We start from the raw sequence: 5,751 nt of genomic DNA, 5'->3' as shown, positions 1-5,751 counted from the left end.
TGGGGGCAATGGGAACTGATAGTCCTGATTACTTTGCAGGATCAGACTGCAGAGAATTCGTTCCAACAATTATAATTTGTCCCCTCAGAATCAAGTCTTCAAGTCGCCTTTTTTTTGTTGTTGTTATTAGACATAGAATTCTAGTCTTTTTAGCTATGAAAAAGTGTATTAAAATGCAGGTGAATTTGAAGTGAGGTGTTTGATCCTGTATGTGGTTTGGGAGAGGTGGAAGGGGGACTGCAGGCTTTGCATCTGGAAGGCGCTGGCTGCAGGAACAGGGAAATGAAGGAGGTTATGTGATGCAGTTGTGGAATGGCAGAGATTTGGAAAGCAATGGTTTGTAAGGCAGTGAGGTTCTCGGTCTAGTCACTGAATGCATGTTGGGCAGCCACACTGTGACTAAGTATACCTGCCTCTAGCAAGGAATATATGTTAACAGCACTGTTATCATCACTGTTAACAGGAACGATCAAGGCAGTTTGCCTCAGGAACACCCTTTTGGACAATAGTAGCCTTCCTGCCCTCTCTTCACTTGAAGCAGGTAATAATTTACAGCTACACCAACAACAGTCACTGCAGCCCTCAGGCAACTAGATTACAACTCCAACTAATGCACAAAAGATTGAACAAAAGCTACACTCATTCTCTACCATATATATTCTACAAATGGCTTAAACTGGTGACAAACCCTACAAATTCCCCTGTGTTATATTTCTAATCTGGGTAGCCTGCATAGGCCTGTGAAGTCAGTGTCTATCGCTTATGTAGTTGCAAATGACTTATGATTTTGTGGGATAACCTAGACATTGAAACCCATGGCACAAATTATCTCGGGTTCAGTCTCCATTGAATCCTAAGAGCTCGTGCTGGTGGAGCTTGTGCTTACCTCCTGATCCCTATTGCAGCAGCACAGTCAGGGCTGCACTGAGAAACCTGCTTGTCACATCCAGAGTGGGGCCATCTGCCCTGAGCCATTAATCTGGGTCCCAAAGAGGCAGGAGGGTGCCAAATGCACAAACCTGGAAAAGCTCACTCTACAGCTGTGTTATGAAACATCTGTGTTTTCTTTTTGTGTTGAGCTACAGTCTGGGGAATGAATTAAGCGTTGTTGGGTATGTATTTTTTTTCCCCTGTATAATGATTTTTTTTATGAACTGAATTTAAAAAATGGGAAATATTTGCCATTATATGAGGAATAATCTGACCGGTAACAGCCCAGCAAGTGACTGTCTGTTTGGGTCCATAGCTCTCTTTTTCTGCAAACATTCACATGCACAGCCTTCTGCTTTCTTTTCTCTCACAAAACTTTTTTATTGAAATGATGCCAGAAACAGTTCAGATTTTCAAAACTGAAAATTTATTACAGAACTTGGACACCCAAACCTGCCCTGGAGAAAGCATTGCCAGCTCAGAACAATCCCTAATAGAGCAGGAGACCTGGTAAAGAGGGAACGCAGAAAATGCTGAAGATCTCATTTCCTTCGTTTCCTCGCTCTTCACTATCAAAGCCTGCCTTCAGCCTTCCCAGAGCTGCGTGCCTTGTGGCAGAGTTTGAAGGAGACAAATACGGTTAATGGTAAGGGAAGATTAAGTCAGAGACTGCGTAAACAAATGCATCAGCATAAGCATGGGGACGCGTACAAGTCCTTGGGATGGGATGGCATGGATCCAAGGGTTATGAGGGAGCTGGCTGGAGTCATTGCAAGGCCATGCTCTATCATATTTGAAAGATTATGGTAATTGGATGAGGTCCCCAATGTCAACAAGGAAGGCAAATGTCACCTCCAAGAAAGGCAAGAAGGAGGATCTTTCTTAGCAAGAACCTCGCCAGCAGGACAATTACCTCAATTTGGTATTCCTGAGGCTGCATTTGGAGAACTGCGTCCAACTTATAGGAGGGAGTCCAACAGAGGACCACAAGGATGACTGGGGGCACATGACATGGGAGGAGACACTGCGACGACAAGGTTTGTTTAGCCTCAAAAAGAGAAGGGGAATAGGAAAGCTAATTGCCATCTTCCACTACCTAGAAGGAGGGGCTACAGAGGAGATAGAGCCAGCTTCTTCTCAGAGATGCACCAAGAAAGGTACAAGAGGCGATGTATGCAGTTTGCAGTAAGGCAAACTCTGACTGAATATAAGGAAAGAGAATTTCATCCTGAAAGTGACTATGCACTGGAACAGGTGCCCAGAGAGGCTGTGGAGTCTCAGTCCTGTGAGATTTTCAAAACTCAGCTGGTCAAGGCCTTGAGCAACCTCACCTAGCTTTGAAGTTAGCCCTGCTATAAGCAAGTAGTCTGGTCAGATGGCCTCAGGGATGCCTTCCAGCCTGAGATGGTCTGTGGTTCTAATTGTTGGGGCTGGAGAGTCTTTCATGGGCTCTCTTTCCTCTGTGTATTCCCAAAGAGAACAAGACAGTCAGGAAAGTATACATAACTGTTAAGTCACAAAATAATTCCCTTACCCCATTAGAACAAACAAGGAAAGTAAAATACTTACTTAAATGGACCAGATTATTCTGTTCTTAGCTTACTGTTGTTTGGAGGGTTATGATTCCAGGTGAAGAACATGGATACTATCGCTTACTATAAAAGTGAGAGAGTTTTGCAAGGTACCCTCTGGCTTTTTAGCAGTAGGCTAAATTTATTTGCAATGACTGGAATTTCTTCCAGTGTGTCTGAATGCTTTCAAATATAAGGAAGTCCAAAGCGGTGCTGCTGATGGCTCAGTGAGGAGATCATGACTTCTAGTGTGTGGAATGCAGTATCATCTGACACATCTGTGTGCTGGCCTTCTGCTGGGATCCTCTTTTCCTGCAATCCCAACATTGCATTGCATCATCAGTCAAAGCTGTTCTCTTTTAACTCCTAAATTTAACAAGTGTCTAAAACCTCCCAATCCACATAAAAGATGCTAACCTCCAAAGATTTTTCTGACATCTTCTTTTGATGCCGGAGCTCATTCATCTTAGGATCTTTCCACTATGAAAGTGAATATTCTGGGGAGAATAAAATCAACACGATAGACAGACAAACACTTATTGATTAAAAACACTGTTCCTTAATGCATCATCAGTTTGGTATGGACATTTACCAGCAAGCATAATCTTACTCATATAGTGAGGCCAATACCAGTCTATAGCAAAGACTTACGGAAAAACCATCTGGTTGCACGATATTTCTATTACTTTCACGCAGCACACAGTCATTTCACCACTTTCAATTCCACTTTCAAATTTCCGTTCTACAAGAATCTGTAGGAACATCTTGTATGCATTCACCACCCACACAAACACATGCATACACATGCACAGTGTAAAATAGTCCGTTAATGGTTGTTATTCATATGCTGTCTGGTCTCCTATTTACAGTCGCAGCTTTTCCAGCTAAGATGACCAGCCTAGTTAACACAGTGGCAGCACAAGTGGTGCCACACAGGTATTCCCCCAGCTGACATTTGCACCAGCGCTAGTGCAAAAGTGAGAAGTTATCTCCCTAGAAACAGCCCGGGTATCTGAAGGCAAAGCTAGCTATCTGTTTTCTTCTGAATGTGAAATGGGACCAAGCTCCTTCATGTGTCTTGGTGAGTTTTGCCTGTGTTTCAGCTCATCTTCCAGACTTGGAGGAAATGGCGAACTGAACGTGCCACAGGCATATTCCCAAGGCTTTTGAATGCCCAGTGTCACCCTCAGTTAGCACTCTGCAAAGCACAATAACGGCCTTAGGACACTCTCTTATGACAGGGCAGATCTGTGTGATGTCCCAGGCCAGGTCTGCCTTCTGCACCTTCTGCAGAGCAGAGCCACACACAGAGTCCTTGCAGCAACCAGCTCACCTCGGTTCCTTGGTGGTGTCTGAACACCGTCCTGCTTGCAAGGCTGATTTTTCCTAACTCCACACTTTCTCCTGTTGGCCAAATCCAAATGCAGATCTCACTGAGCAGCCTCAGCTCCCATGTCTTTCCATGAGAAAATCTGCTCCCAAAATGTTGCCGTTCTTTTCTGTCATGTAAAGAGCCACTCCCATGCACCTCCCTTGAGAGCCTTACACACACCCTAACTCATGCTTCGATTCATCCTGCTTAGCTGGCGTGCCTGACGATATGATGCTGTGTACTCCACCTTATATTAATACCCAGACTTTCAGTCCAGAAAAGCCCCTTTAGCAGCCTCATGGACTAGTAATGATTCATCTCTCTAGTAAAAGGTTAATTCCATTTTTTCTTCTTCATCTTATCTCTTGGCCCAGAAACAAGCTACAAACATTTTTGCATATAAAGCTGCCAAAACCTAGACGTCTTACACAAGAGCAACTGCTTAGGACTTTGTCCTTAGCTGGCTGGCAATGCAATGCTAGAGCAGAGCCCAGTTTCCACCCCTCCTGGCTGCAGCACAGCTTTGATTATACAGACCCTTGACCCTGCAAGTTCCCACATGGCAGCGAGATCTCTGCTTTGGCTCCGGTTGGGTCATCAAAGTTTTAGTGACATCATTGCCATGTACCTAACCTGGGGATGCCCTGCGGCCCTGAAAAGAAAGCTGTTCAAGGGGGATACTTGCATAGGGGTACATCTGCCAACAGGACAGTTTCATCAGTTTTAGGGCAGAGGCTCCCTTCTGTAATTAACTTTATGCTACAAACAAGAGCTGTAAGTTCACTTGCCATGTCCTCAGCATCTCTGATGGTCACCTTGATACTACATGTTCTGTAGCTTAAAAGCTCTCATCCTTTGCAAGCTTTTTTTTTTTGGCCTCTGATTTATAGAAAATATCATGTCTTACTTCCTCCTCATCCCCCACATACTCTCCTCATAATGCTTCACACTACTTCTTGGCATTTATCAATATCAAACCCTCATCAGCCTGTGCCTACCCAGGTAACAGCTTCATTACTCATGAGTGTGAGTGCAAGTCCCACCCCGTTGGTGTTCCAGCTGACAGCCTGCTGTGCATTGCACATGGACAGCCTTTCCAGCCTTGCACTTCTTTCTCAACCAAAGGACTGCCTGATTCTCTCTTCCACACTGCTGTACAGAGTTTAATAGAAAAAAGGTAAGACATCAGCTTACATAGTTGAGAACACAGATGTAGAAAGCAATATTAAAGCCAAACATTATATGTTTCAAGAACCCAAAGCAACAATATGTGCAGCAATTTCTTGTGTTCAATGGCATTCACACTCTGGGGTTCCTTCCAGATTGAACATTTGTTATTTGATTACTGTAGGAGTTGTCTATGTGAAAATATACTGCTATTTGCTTATCAACATACTTACACAAATGCAGTAACTCTGCTAGTGTTCTGTGTGGACATTCTTGTGCTGTAACAAGGCCCTAAGCAAAGGAAGCTGTGCTGGACAGTATGTGCCTCTATTCCTTGCATAAACCTGTGAGCGCTTGAGCTCACAATGAGCTTTTGTACCTCGAAAGAAGCAAAAGCACCACATCTTATGCATCATCCTTCTAAACTCTCCCCTATTTTCTTATCATTATTTTCAGTCCTTGATACCATTGTGGATGCTCTTTGTAACAGTCTCTTCTCATGCACTGATTCTGCGCTGTAATGCTGGCAGCAAGCCCCCTAATCAGGTAGAGTCCATAGGCTTGGATGGATGCAAACATAATATGCAAACTCATCTCTCAGGATTGGAGTGCTAGCAAGAGATGGGTCCTTTGAGCACTTCAACCCCAAGATATATTCCTTATGAGGCACCATGCCGTAGGGAGCCAGGAAACCCTTATAGCGTTAAATAG

General features: G+C 44.0%; 1 long non-coding RNA gene across 1 annotated transcript; it reads right to left on the bottom strand.

Annotated features, from left to right (window-relative positions):
* Positions 1-1,374: 1,374 nt before the first annotated feature.
* On the bottom strand, positions 1,375-3,991 carry LOC142407785 (uncharacterized). Its single transcript, XR_012775048.1, has 5 exons — positions 3,835-3,991; positions 2,919-2,998; positions 2,500-2,813; positions 2,262-2,390; positions 1,375-1,538 (listed from the first exon to the last, which is right to left on the bottom strand). It is a non-coding gene; the product is annotated as an uncharacterized LOC142407785 (long non-coding RNA).
* Positions 3,992-5,751: the final 1,760 nt, after the last annotated feature.

The sequence above is a fragment of the Mycteria americana genome, chromosome 3 (assembly GCF_035582795.1).
Source record: "Mycteria americana isolate JAX WOST 10 ecotype Jacksonville Zoo and Gardens chromosome 3, USCA_MyAme_1.0, whole genome shotgun sequence".
In the NCBI taxonomy this organism is placed as follows: domain Eukaryota; kingdom Metazoa; phylum Chordata; class Aves; order Ciconiiformes; family Ciconiidae; genus Mycteria; species Mycteria americana.
This window is presented reverse-complemented; position numbering and strand designations above follow the sequence as displayed.